Source organism: Bubalus bubalis, chromosome 3 (genome assembly GCF_019923935.1).
Source record: "Bubalus bubalis isolate 160015118507 breed Murrah chromosome 3, NDDB_SH_1, whole genome shotgun sequence".
In the NCBI taxonomy this organism is placed as follows: domain Eukaryota; kingdom Metazoa; phylum Chordata; class Mammalia; order Artiodactyla; family Bovidae; genus Bubalus; species Bubalus bubalis.
Genome location: NC_059159.1, coordinates 106,101,056 through 106,115,197, shown reverse-complemented (window position 1 = coordinate 106,115,197; position 14,142 = coordinate 106,101,056). Strand labels below are relative to the sequence as shown.

Below are 14,142 nucleotides of genomic sequence, written 5' to 3'. Positions count from 1 at the left end.
GCCTCTGTTTTCTTTGATTTCCTTTTATCTTTGCTTTTTGTCTTTTCATATCACTTTTTATTACTATAAAAGCAATCTGTGTTTATTAAAGCAAATTAGAGCCTGTGGCAGCTGATAGTTTTTGCTTTTTCACAGAAGGTTCTAAGGACTTTTTAAATAAATGGATGACCTTAGTTTAGCATTATAAAAAATTTCTCCCTTAACTACCAAACTCATTCATTATTTGTATGTTTTTATTTTCTTTCAGTTTTATCTGGTTCAGTGTTACAACTAGCATTATTCCCTAATGAAAATAATTAAAAGTTCATTTTATCCTCTCCTCCAACATGAACAATTCTGGAGCGTCATTGAAGCACTAGAAAACATGAGATTTACTGTTAGCCGAAAATAATCATCTTGTAATGTCAGTTCTTTAAATACCAGTTATTTTCTGGTTAGCCACAGGACTCCATTCTAATTAAGTTCCTGGAGACCAAGTGAAGGGGAAGCTGATTATTAGCTTGAGATTCTCTTATGGGTAGATGCTTTGAAAGGCTGTGAGTTCATTATAGGGTGGGGACCCAGACCAATGTGGGTTCAGAACCTTACTCAGCAAGGATACGTCTTTTCTGTAAATGCTGGAAGCCTGACATAGGAAAAGTAAAATCATGGGATTCTCCCACATAATAGTAGTACCTTTTGTATGCTGAGCAGTATAAGCAACACTTTAGAAATTTGCTCTGCCCCAAAAGGTGACATCTCTGCAGTGTCTAGAAGCCACCTCCTTGAAATGAGAATACCAACAGGAGCTGGGGCCTGAAGTCTGAGTTCACCTTTTGGGTGAATTAATTTAGCCATTTGCCTTTCATCAAGAGCCCCAGGGAGTAAACTGAGAGAATAGAACTGTGTCTGGAGGGGGTTGGGGGAGGTGTTGGGTGTCAATCAGCCAAGGGGAGACCAGGGGGAAGAGGGTCAGGGAGCATTAGATACCTAGGAACAGAAAAAAAGTGCTCAGAGGTGAGGGAGGCACAGAGGATCAGGCAAAAAACATAATCGAGAGAAAATTTTCCTTCTTCCTGATTTTGCTTCAGATGGTCCCTGCAGTACCTGTGAAACACTTACTGATTAACTGCTCCCTTATTATGGAAAGGGACAACAAGCAGAGAAAGGAATAGTGTCGATTGAATATATTTTAGTTTTAATTCCTACAGCCTTTAATGTTAATGAATGTCCAGAATTGAGGCTCCAGGATTACCCATAGGCACATCACTAGTAAGTAACCCAGCAGAACCTGGTCCCAGGTGTCTCTGATTACAGGTGTCCCTGTTTTATCTTATGAGAACAGAAACTTATTTTATTCATGGCTATAGCACAGAGCAGATGCTCAGTAAGTATTCCATGAACTAAGCAACCGGTTAGCACCACACTGCCTTCTTTAAGAGTGTTAGCTAGTTCTGGAGGTAGATGAAGACATAAAGAGGACCAGCAGTAGCCACTGTGTTCCTGAGTGCTCAGCTCCCCGAGAGGTCTCTTCCTATACCTTGAATATGAAATAAAGCATGTTCTGAAATTTATGCTTTAAAAATTATGGTGTAATCAAAAGGCTAGGCAGCACATAAACTTGACAGTTTGCATAATTTAAATAATGTTTCTGATCCCCAGGAAGCTTGCGGATAACTGTGGAAGGTATTTCCACGTGTAAATTGGTCAGTTTTGTGATGAGCTGGTACCTTGAAGCTGGCACCTTGAGGTTGAAGGAGCTGAGGTCGCCATTTGTTATTTGATTGCTTTTTGCTCTAAGCTTTGAGGGCAGCCAATAATGCACTGAGTGCTGGACTTCCGCTCTTGTTTTCAAATTAAAGATTTAATTACAGTCTCCACTGAAGATGAACCAAGTGTGAAAATACCTGATCTACTGGGATGTGGGATCGAGGAGGAGTGTGTGGGTTGGAGTGAGTGCCCAGGCACTTAAATATTTCAACAGTAGCATTAAGGGTGAAATCAATTATTTTGTGGCCAAATGCTGGCCTGTTGGTTAGTCAGAGTCAGTGAAATTTATATTCTTCTTTATCATTTTTTAAAGCTGAAAGGTTTTTTTTTTTTTCTTAGTAGTTACTCTGATAGACTGCAGGCTTAAATCTCCAAGACTTTGAAGGTTTGAAAAAGATAGATCTTTGAAATTTGTGGAGACTTGGCTTTGTAGATCAGTACATAGTCATTTTGTATTAATGTTGCAGGTATGCTTGGGAAGAATGTGGATTTGGCTTATTGTTGGGGCCAGAGTTCTGTATCAGTTTGTTGAATCAAGCTTTTTTATTGTGTTCTCACATCTTCAACCAGTCATCAATCACTCAACAATAATGAAAGCAATCCAGCAAAATCTATCCAGTGGCACCATATTATGTATTTTTAAGGTAGTAGTTTTTATGAGCTTCTTTTGTTATGGAGGAAATAAACTGTCTGTATACCTTTCAGTCTTCCAGCTTCTGTCCTTAGTGTCCAGAGTGAAATTACATCCGTCCAGTTAGGGGGTTAAGGGTAGGTTCACAATGTCACATTAACTCACCATCACTGAGAAAGGATCTGTTTTGCATAAATGAACTTTCCAAACAACTGATAACTTCTCCTGTGATTGCCAAAGTTCTCTGCCTCTCCACCTTTGATGACAGGGACTTTTACAAAATAAATTCTCTTCTTTCTCACCTTTAGGATGCTGAATCTTTCTTGGGGATTTAGGTTCATTGTCACAGAGATCTATTTTTGTTACTCCCAGCTTTCCTGGTTCCCCACCTGCTTTTGAGTTTTTCTCACATCTTCCTTGATGTGGGCTGGCACCTGTCACTTCTCTCTTGTCACTGTAGCTGCCTCCCCACAGTTCTTTCCATGCAGACTCATCTGTCATGCTGGCCATGATGGTTGGGGTCTAGGAAACAGATTAGCTGACTTTGGCCAGTGAGGCTTTCATTCTTCAACACTGTTAAGTACTGGCCTGGGGTAAGGCTTTTTACCTGGTGACTATCAAAGGGCTTCAACCACAAATATGTTGTGGATCCTTCCCTGTTCTTTGGGGGAGTTAGGTCAGTGGTGGAAAATGATAGGAAGGTGAAAGTGATGGACACAAATGAGGTTCAGGCAAAACATGCTGGGTGTTAGGGGAAGGAGTTGTTTCTGTGCAGAGAGATCGGGGAAGATTGGCTTTTGACCTATGGAGACTGGGGAGGTGGTGGGGCCCACATGAGCTCAGTGTCGAGGTGGGACACCCAGGTCTGCAAGGATTGAGAGCAGGGCCGACTCTGAAACATGGCTTACCTGCAGGGAAAAGTGAGAAATCAGATTGCTCCCCAAATGCCAGGCCAATGAGTTTGGAGTTTTTCAGAAGCTTCCCAGTGTGTTTATTCAGGAAGAAACATCTGGTGAGAGACATGTTTCTGGAAGAATAACAAACTGGCCATCCCAGGTAGATTAAAACGAAGTAGAGAAGAGTAGACAGGGCAAACAGACACCCGCAGGTGAGGGTGACTGGAAGGGAGGGAGATGGCAGGAGGGCTCCGTGCAGTTGTGGACGGGGGTGGTTCTGAGATAGGACCCGAGCTGCAAGTGATGTGGGCCAGCTCAGGACCCGAGAGAGGACAAGTTCTAAACAGTTCTAAACAGGTGAGTTTACGTGGCAGGAAGCTAATCCAGGCAGAGATGTTCAGACAATATTTTTAATACAGAAGTAATTCTGAGTGAGAAATATGGGCAAGAGACACGAAGTGTGAAGTCATTTGCAAGGAGATGATATTTAAAGCTTGTGTGGATAAGAGGACCAAGTGGAGAAGTTTGGAGAGTCTGTACGTAGGGTTGGGCTTGGAGAGGAGGATGCTCAGGGGGGAGGAAGCCTGGAGGAGAGCCGAGGGGGTGGAGGGAGAGGACATGTCAGCTGTCAGTGCCCTTGGGCCAAGAGGGAAATCAGCCATTGGCTTTGGGGGACCAGTAGGCTATGGGGGACCTTGAGAAAGTATTTCTGGGGATGAAGCAGCCACCAGTTTGCCAGGCATAACCCAGTGAGTAGTGGGCAGTGATGATAAAACAGAGACTGGGTGGTAGGTCAGGGTTGGGGAAGAGAGGAAGAAATGGAGTAAAGGACTGATATAAAAGGATAAAAAAAAAATCCCACACTTTACACCCATTCAGATGACTATTATTTTAGAAAGAAAGAAAATACCATGTTGTTGAAGACGTGGAGAATTGGAACCCTTGTATACATTGTTGGATGGTGCCCCTGCTGTGGATAGCTGTTTGGTGGGTCCTCAAAAACTTAAAACAGAATTAACATGTGGTCCAGCCATTCCAGTTCTGGGTATATATACAAACAAAGTGGAAAGAGGGACTTGAGCAGATATTTGAACATCAGTTTCCCAGGTGGCACAATGATGAAAAAAATCCACCTGCCAATGCAGGAGACACGGGTTCCATCCCTGGGTTGGGAAGCTTTCCTGGTAACCCACTCCAGTATTCTTTCCAGGAAAATCCCATGGACAGGAACCTGATGGGCTATAGTCTATAGGATTACAAAGAGTCAAACACAACTGAGCACATATGCAGTGTTCATACCAGCATTATCCACAAGAGCCAAAAGGCAGACACAGTCCAATATCCACTGAGAAAGGCTCAGGTAAACAAAGTATGGGTTGTTCATCCATTCATGTACATGGGCTGGAATGTTATTCAGCCTGTAGAAGGAGAGAAATACTGCCCCCTGCTACACCATGGATGAACCTTGGAGACATTATGCTCAGTTTAATAAGCCAGGAACAAAAAGACAAACACTCTATGATTGGACTTAGATAAGGTATCTAGAATAGTCAGATTTAGGGAGCTGGAAGGTTTCAGGTGGTTACCCGGGACTGGGCAGAAGCATTGCGGAGCTCTTGTGTAATGGTTACAGGGTTTCAGTTTGGAAAGATGACAGAGTTCTGGAGGTGGCAGGGCGATGCTGGTTGTACAACAGTGTGAAAACAGTTAATACCACTGAACTGTACACTTAAAAGTGGTTAAAATGGTTAAGTTTTATGGTTTGTGTATTTTACCACAATAAAAATACTTTTCATAAACAGAAAACAAAATCCTGAAAGAAGACCAGTTTTTTGACCAGTGGGAGGGAGAATTAAATAAAAGTTGTCTTACGCTTTGATCAATACCTGCCGGCCTTTATTTCCTTCATTTGGTTCAGAGTTGAGCTTGGTTGACCAGGGCCAGCAGGCCATAAGTGAAGCTTCTCCCCCCACAGAAATCGTGGGTTAGTCTGAGAAGTCCCTGAAAAAAAGGCGATAGTCAAGTTTGGCTTCAGAAAGGATGTGGTTAGGGGGAAAAGGAAAATCTTTTCTTTGAAAGCAAAGTAAAATACTTGTCAAAATGCAAGTTCTTCTCTCCTAAAACAAAAATATCATAAAGCACCAGAGAAGGGAGGGCGCAGTCACATTCCCTGATGCCTTGTATCACACAGATCAGACCTCTTGAGGGGTGAAGTCCTTTCTTGGGGTCTAATTGACAGGCATTTTAAACAAACAGAAAAGTGTTTTAAGAAGTACATATATGAACTTTTTTTAAGCAACTGCGGTCTTATGCAAAGTGTGTCAATACTCTTGAGGAGAAGCATAGCTTGTACTATTAATATTTTATTTCTCCTCACCCTTAGCGCAAACCTTTCTGAAAGAGTGTTTTCTTCAGCCTGTAATTTGAACTACCTTATCCATCCATGGTGGCTGTGTTTTATTTAGGAGATAAAATAACCTGTGTGACTGAGTAGGCATGTGTCCTCCTGTCTGGAAATGCCTGGCATTTTCTATCCTGATTGATTTCATCTGGTGTATGTTCTGTTTAAGTGTGTCCTTATGTTTGCTTCCTCCTTCTGTATCAGAGAAAAGTATTAATAATTACTCATCTTAAATTTTCTATAATGCTAGTTAGAAAGAGGAAGGAAAAGTTGCCATAGTATTGATAGCCAATGCTGATGAAGTTTTGCATTTGTTGTTTTTTTTTTAAGAAGGTATTTACTGGACATAGTCTTCTATCCTGCTACTAGCCTGTCATTTGGAAAAGAGTATTTATTTTCAAATTATAAGCTGCAGAGTTCTACTTGAGAAATGGCTCATGAAGTTTCTCCTCTATTCATTTAATCGCAAAGTATCCAGATATTTTTAAATGAAAGTGTTCCTAAAAGCCATACAACCAAAGCTTGCATGTTTTGTAACTACATGCTTTATCAAAGACCATGTGATCCCACGGGGGAAGGCTGACCCCAGGCTGGTGGATTAGCTGGAAACCCATCTCATCTCCTGCCTGGCTCTCCTGGCAGTGGTGTTGACACCAAAACTTCATCCTGTTTCTTAGTCTTAACAGGAGTTCCATGAAGGTTGAGTTTTCCATCATGTATTACTTTTTAAGGTTGAAACACCTGAGATTCTTTCTTGTCAGTGTGAAGGAAGCTCTCAGCAAAGCTACTTTAAAAATGTCTCTTGTGGCAAAATACTTGGACAGAGCTGACTTCATTTCTAGGCTGGCAAACGCCGCAGCCTGCTTTGTGGGTTTGATGCCTTTTGTATCAGAGTAAACAGCTTTCCCAGAATCAAATGGGAAATCTCCTCCAGAGATGACTTGTGGAGGCTTTTTTAGTCTGGTCTGCCTTGGTTCCTGAGAAGATCACACACATATTTAAACACTGTTTTCGAATGCAGTTGCTCGAATGAACACCCAGTCGTGGCCCCTGTCTTCTGTGGACTAGGCATTTCTGAGTCCCCGAGGATCAGGTCCTGGCGCTCTTGGCTGAGACCACGCCTCAGGGTGTTTGGTGCGGCTTTTCTCTACCTTGGTGCCCAGAGTCTTTCCAGCAAATACAGACAGAATTAAAGCCTTTGTCCTGTAAAATCTTCAAAACTGTTCTTAGACTTGAGGCCTCCCTGCCAGTGTGTGGGTTAGCACTGTTTTATGGTGGCACCTAGTGAAGACGGAATTCCATGCTCTTTCTCACTCACTCATCCATTGTTACACGCCTCCTGGGTGCACCGCGGTGCTAAGCAGTGCCCCGTACTTGTTCTTGGCTGAATTTCAATGTAGCAGGTTTCAGGGTTTTGCCTCGTAGACTTTTTCCTTGCCTTGAGGTGGTGCCCCTGGCTCCTGCCCCTGCTCTTGGTTCGGTCAAGTCTCCTTCCCTGTTGGCCCAGCCTCAGGAAATGTGAACCTGAAGTCCCCGGAAAACGCAAAATAACAGGCTCAGGTTTCAGTTGGAATTCATCTCGCTTTCAGCCTTATGGTATGTAAAGAAGGATGAATGTAATAAGTACTTCATTTTATTTAATAAAGTAAAAGTCATCCTTCTCTGAACATTGAAACTGCATCTTGTCTGAAAACATTTAGGAAGGTTTGAGTTATGTTAACACTATTTCTTTTTTTTTTTTTCCCTTTCCCCACTGGTGTTTAATAAAAATCTTACTAATGTCCTGGTCCTGTCTTAGGCAGTGGAGGATGGAGACTGAATCACACTCCTTCTTTAGGGAAGTGCACAGACTCTGCCAGGGCAAGGAGCGTTCACATTTACAAATGATTTTGTCATTTATCATCTCTTTGATCCTCAAAGCAACTTTCTGAGATACCCTGTTACCCTCTTTTTACAATGAAAACTTGAGGCTCAGCGGTGTTTACTGAGGTGCCATGTCTGATGGCAGAGCTCGTGGTCTTTCCATGCTGGTTGTCAGGGGCCACCATGGGGAGCTGGGCTGAGCCCAGCCTAACAGATCCTCTGGAATGAATAGGACTGGGCCGGGAGCATGACCCCCTCAGCCCTCCTGCCCTTTCAGTGCACTTCTGTGCCAGGGAAATAGTCTGCTTCCTCAGAGAGGAGAAGCTGGACCGGAACTGACAAGCTCTCAAGGAAGACTGAGCAGGGCTGGTGGGTGTAGATGGGTCAGCCGAGGGGAGGGTAAGGGCAGAGCAGTGATACCAGGAATAGGGCTTAATTTGGACTGCGGCCAGTGCTGCGGTGCTGCCGTCTGCGGGCCACATGTGTGGATGACTGAATGGTACAGCTGTGTACAGTGGTGATGTGGGCCTCATGGAGCCCCAGCGTTGTTTGGTGTAGAACCATCCTAAGTGCTCTACTCTGTGCCCATTTTACAGATGAGGAGATAAGAGGTACAGAGAGGGTAAGGCGCTTGGCCCAGGTCTTAAGTTAGTAAGTGATGGTCCTTCTCCCAAGCCAGCACACATGCCCCGGCCCTGCTGTATTGCCTTGTGGCTGAGGGTGAGCTTTTGGTCCCTGGCAAGCCTCGTCCGGTCAGGGCTCCAGGTTCCCAGCAGTTGTCGATGCGGGGCAGTGAGAACTCTACTTCTTTTGGGGCGCTGGTGCCTGTGCTTAGTACCTCCCAGGGTTTTCATCTTTTAGGACAAATGTAAGTTCAGAAAGAAGACTCTTCCTGTTTCAAATACTGCTGTCTGAAGGAATGGTTCTCTTGATGGTTGAATAACGACACTGTTTTGGTATGGTTTATAAAGCATGTCCACAGGCATTCTGCTGCTTGATTTTAACTTGACACCAGCTGTCTTCTCACCCCTGCTCAAAGACTGAAAAAGGCAGAACTTACATCATGAGGGACCTGTTGGACAAAGGAGGATCAGGCTGTGTGCCTCCTGGATTTGACTCTGGCTTTCGTGTAGGCCCCAAATGAAGTAGCTATGTATCACTGGTTCCTGGCTCTCTCAAGGGACATGAAGTGTGGCCTGGAGGGAATAGACCTTGTACTAAATCCTGATTGGATTGTGGCTCCTTAAAGGGCAAGAGTCATCTCATGTGAAGAGACTGAGACTGCACACAGAGGAAGTAAGGAAGTCCTGTGTGCTCAGTCGTATCACAGTGACCTGTCCTTAGCCTCACCTTAGAGATGGGGAAACGGATGATGAAGTCCATCGTCCAAGTACTTTAGGGCATTTCATCAAACTTGGCTTTATTTCAGTGATGAGGAAAATAGAGCAGAATTAGCCTGTGTGAGATTTACCTCAGAATGTTGGCATGAAGGTCAAGAAGAAGCCACACTATGCTTAGGTTTTGAAAACGAGTGTATTTTGGTTAAAACACAGTGAATTAGAGCATCTTTGAATCTTTGGACTGTTTGTGTCACCCAGTTACTGCCTCCCTGGATGAGACACGTCCGCTGCGCCAGCCATAATGACTTAACCTCTCACAGGAACAAATGTCAGTGAGAGAAGAGTCTCCACGATTGACGGTGCCACTTTGGGGGTGAGGGAACAGCCAGGAGCGTCACTACAGCCATGGGCAAGAGGTTTCTGGGGAGGTGACAATTGAGGAGGTACTTAGAGGCTGAGTCCCTCTCAGGCAGGGCCACTGGCACAGACATGTCACTTGTTTACGGGCTTGCTTTGACACTCAAGTAGGTTTGGTGACCCCTCTGTGAAATTAACTGGGGAGTGTGGGTCCTGGCAGCTGCCACATTGGTCCAGGGGGATCTGGCAAAGGGGGGAAGCAGTCGGGGCAGGGGACGAAGGCCTGGACCAGAGATGATTCTGCCTGGTCCCAGGTGAGCTGGATGGCTGAACCACATCCCTTCTCTTTTCCTTTTGTTTGTCTGTAAAGTGAAGTCACTCATTCATGTCCGACTCTTCACAACCCCATGGACTGTAGCCTACCAGGCTCCTCCGTCCATGGGATTTTCCAGGCAAGAGTACTGGAGTGGGCTACCATTTCCTTCTCCAGGAGATCTTCCAGACCCAGGGATTGAACCCAGGTCTCCCACATTGTAGGCAGACGCTTTACCGTCTGAGCCACCAGGGAAGTCAACAAGGTAACATACAAAAAAGGAAAAGGTAGCATACAAAAAGAGAACGGAGAAGGGATGTGGTTCAGCCATCCAGCTCACCTGGGACCAAGCAGAACTGTCTCTGGTCCGGGCCTTTGTCCCCTGCCCCCACTGCTGCGCTCCTTTGCCAGATCCCCCTGGACCAGAGATGCGGGAGACCAGAGTTCGATCCCTGGGTTGGGAAGATTTCCCTGGAGAAGGGAAAGGCTACCCACTCCAGTATTCTGGCCTGGAGAATTCCACGGACTGTATAGTCCATGGGGTTGCAGAGTCGGACACGACTGAGCGACTTTCACTTACAGACAGAATCAGAGCATTTCAGCTGAACTCTGTAGCTGGTAAGGGGGCTGTGTTGATAATGGTTAAATATGTGCTTTCTGTTATCAGTTCCCTTATTTGTAAAGATGGCTTTCTCAGGAGCTTGCCAGGGCAGTGGTAGCAGGACCCAGGAGAAGCAGCGGCCATGCACCTCGTTCACTCCCCAGAGCTTCCTTTATGATGCTTGACTTCTCTCCGCAGTGTGCACAGTGGCCAGCTGGCCCCTCTCAACACTGTGCCAGATTTTAACTGACAATTACGATGATGTTTTCAGGGAAAGGGTCATCCTAAAAACACCCTCTCTGTAGCCACTCACTACTCTTTTTGATTACACACAATTGGGGGAAAAAAAACCCACGTTTAATTGTTTCTACGATTATGATTTTTTTTTAGTAAGTTTATAGTAAATGGGGGAGATTAATAAAGGGCTATTTTATTCTCAGCTTGTGGTTTCTAATTACATCAGTTACAGCTTAGCCTTCCTCTTCACTAGCGTGCAGGCATGGACTGGAAAAGAATGAGCTAATCCTTGATAGATCAGGTGGAATAAAGATCTCTATTCATATCTTTACCTTTTATCCCTTGTTCTGAGTGCCAAGAATTAATGCTGTTTGAAAGTACAAGCTGAACCTGCCAAGCTTCGGACAGCTAAGATAATCCTAATTATTTTAAATGTTAGTGAGAAGGGCAGCAGTTCTACTCTGGAATAGAGTCCTCTTGTGAAACATGAAATGTCTGCTAAGTGGTATTGATTGGACATGATTTTATTTCCAAACACCATGGTTATCATGAAGTGGAAGAATTCGTTGTTGAAGACATTTTCATCAGCTTTTCATCAGCCTCTTAGGCCTGCAAACTTGAAGAAACCAAAGAGGCCAGCACTTTAGTTTTTTTTCTGTCAGCATCTAGGTGAAGAGTTGCTAACAGTTGAAGAATGCCACTTGCATTTTTATTTTTAAAATGGTTTCTTACTGGGAGCTTACTAGTATTTAGCATATAGAGAACAATTTTTTTTTCTCAAGCATTAATATCCTGTTTTTTCACCTCACTGGAAGAGAATTATTCATTCCAGTCCACTGACTCCCAACAGATCATTCAAGTTAAAAGTCAAGGGTCTTTGCAATGTCAAAAGATTTAGCAGTTAGACTTGGTTTTGTTGTAGAGAGGTGGGTTTGGGGGGATTCTGTAGTATGTTCCAAGAAGAATATCTGTGATTAGATGACATCACAGAAATCATCTGTTTTTTTCCCCCTCAGCATTGATGCGAGTGATCATGTGTAAGGTTTGTTCTGAAGTAATAAAGACCGTTTAGCTTCTGTAGAGGAATAGGCTACTTGAGAGAAAACAGATACTAGGCTTGCTAGTTCAAACCAGGGTCAGCCTCAGAGGTTTACCCACCTTTCATTGTAACATGAAAAAAAGATCAGATGGGCACTTTGCCCATTTTCTTTCTTTTCAGTCTCTACTTTGGCCTCCAGAAGTCCTTTCTTCCATTTCTGTAAATGCTGGGAGCCCACTGATGATTACAGAGTAGCACAATCCTGATTTGTCTATTGCTTGAGAGAGCTTCCTGCTCCCATCCCCACCCCCACCACCAGAGCAAAGCACTCCCATCTTCACTCATGCAAATAGTGGTGTGTTGAGCATCTCTGGCAAATTATTCTTTCTTTGGGTTTATTCCCCAGAGTGGAATTACCAGGTCAGAGGGTATGAACAGTTTTATGGTTCTTATTACATGTCACTAGATTGCTGTCCAGAAAGATTGAACCAATTTCTAGTGCTACCAACCGCATATCTTTCCCTACAGTCACATGGACACTAGGCATTAGCATTTTTACAAAATAATATAGAGGAACCTTTTAAATTGAAATTAGCTGCCTTTAGGGCTCATTAGAATCAACACACAAAAAAGGAGAATTTTGGCTTTTTAATTTTTAATTGCTATAAAATGATTTAAAATGATCAATTGTTCTTTGCCCTAGTGAAGTTTAATGAAGCGGCATTTAAATGAAGAGGGTACCTGAGGGACTATATTTAAGGGTGATAGTAAAATAAATTTTGGACATTAGTCACTAAGGTAAATACTTAATAAATCTTTGATCCACTTGGAACTACTTTTATGAGGTGCTATACAAAATGAGTTAAACAGATACTGTCCTTAACTTCAACATTGAAAGACAGTGCTAAGCCTTTCAACAAGAGTAAAATGAACATGGATTTAAAGTTTGAGAGGAGAAAATCTTTAAAAATATAGACATTTCCCTGAACAGGTTGAGTTCATTTATTTGCATCTTCTCTGGAGTGCAGTCATGCATTAAGTGGGCTTGGAGCCTCCCTAGTCTATACAGGTAACACATTCTGCACATGTTCACAGCCCCAGGTCAGAGGAATACTTTCCAAGAAAATATCCACAAGGCAAGTGAGAGTGAAAGGGGGCTATCCCCAGATCCCTTTCTTTTGCAGAATTCCCGCCCTTCCCTTTTCCAGTCCCAGGTCAGCTGAATGGGGGTGTCAGGATGTGGGGGGCATCCCTAGCTGAGCTGTTGTTACCTGTAGGGGAAGGCAATCTCAGGGCTCAGAACTTGGCTAGAGAACGCTCACCTGTTCCTTTATAGCCTCTGAATCAAGTTGACAAGGGTCAGTTATTTTGCCTCCTCAAATTCACACAGACATTAGGAAGTTTCAGTGGCCACTGACTGACTATGGCACCCAAGAGTGGGCTAGTGCGTGGGTGAGAACAAGCCAGAAGGTGGGGCTGACCAGGGTTGCACTGCCCATGGCAGCTTCCACAGGGTCCCCTTTGTAAAATGGCAGACTAATTCTCTCAGTGGATGGTTTAAGGGTTAAATTTACATACCCATTGAAGTAGGTGACTGACACACAAGAAGTAATCAGAAAACATTCATTCCCTTCCCCATCTCATATACAGAGGACCTTCTGTTACTGGCTTGAGGTGAGCATGGGGGTAGGCAGGTTAGCTCCCAGACCCCGCTTGGCCCTTAGCTGGCTCTCCAGGGCTGGCTATAGTGACAGGGTGTCAGAGCAAAGTCTGCTGTCTGTAGATACAGCATCCTTGGACATGGAACACAATTCAGAGATTATCTTGGATTTGCACGGAAATTAAAATCCATATAGCAGTTCAAATTTAGTAAGAAGCCTTTATGAATAGCAAAACAAGAAAAGAAAAGAAAGCTTCAGGTTTCCTAAGTTCCAAGTTCTTTTGGTTGCTATTATATATTTATATATGCATGTGGACACTTTTGTGGACATCTGTAAAGTACTCCTTAACAATCAGTGCTTTCTTAAAAAAACAAAAAACAAAAAAAACTTCCAGATTAGTACACTTGCTTTTTATTTAACTTACTAAATCTAAACAAATACTCATTATCAAAAGTAAATGGTTTGTCAGGAGTTACCTACTTTGTTTTTCAAATTTATTAACTCAAGTTTTCAGATCATTCCTTTTGCAACTGGATATTGACGTAGCTATTCCAACTATCCATCTGTCTGTCTGTCCATATGTCACATTAGAAGAATGGGACTTGCTGAAATAATTTGGTCCAGTGGAGTGGTTAAAGATCTGCTTCTTAAATCCCAGCTCTGTTCTTTTATTTCTGTGTGGTTCCACTAGCTGCAGCAAACCTTCTCCAAACCCATAACAAGCATAAATAGTGTTCTCTTGTAAAAAGGTCTCTTTTCAGTATGGTAATATACCTTATTAAATTCCAAACATAATAAGTATTGATGGCAAACACATCAGGACCCAGTACAGCTTCTACTATGATTTAGTTCTCTACAAATGACTTCAGCACTCAGCTCCCAATGCATTTTGCTAATTACATCATAGATTTCCCTATTGATGAACACAAGCTGAATTAACACAGGAGCACTAATGTACCCTTTCACCATTATTGTTGTACAAGAAGCCGTGGCAGATGCTGGCAGTTAGTTACACAAACATTAGTATTAACGATTGGCCATTTGGAATTGGTGA

The 14,142-nt window shown here is 43.3% G+C and overlaps 1 protein-coding gene across 2 annotated transcripts in view; it reads left to right on the top strand.

The window, feature by feature from the left end:
- Window positions 1-14,142, top strand: part of DMRT1 (doublesex and mab-3 related transcription factor 1) — a 95,777-nt gene that overhangs the window by 79,316 nt on the left and 2,319 nt on the right. The window lies entirely within an intron of this gene.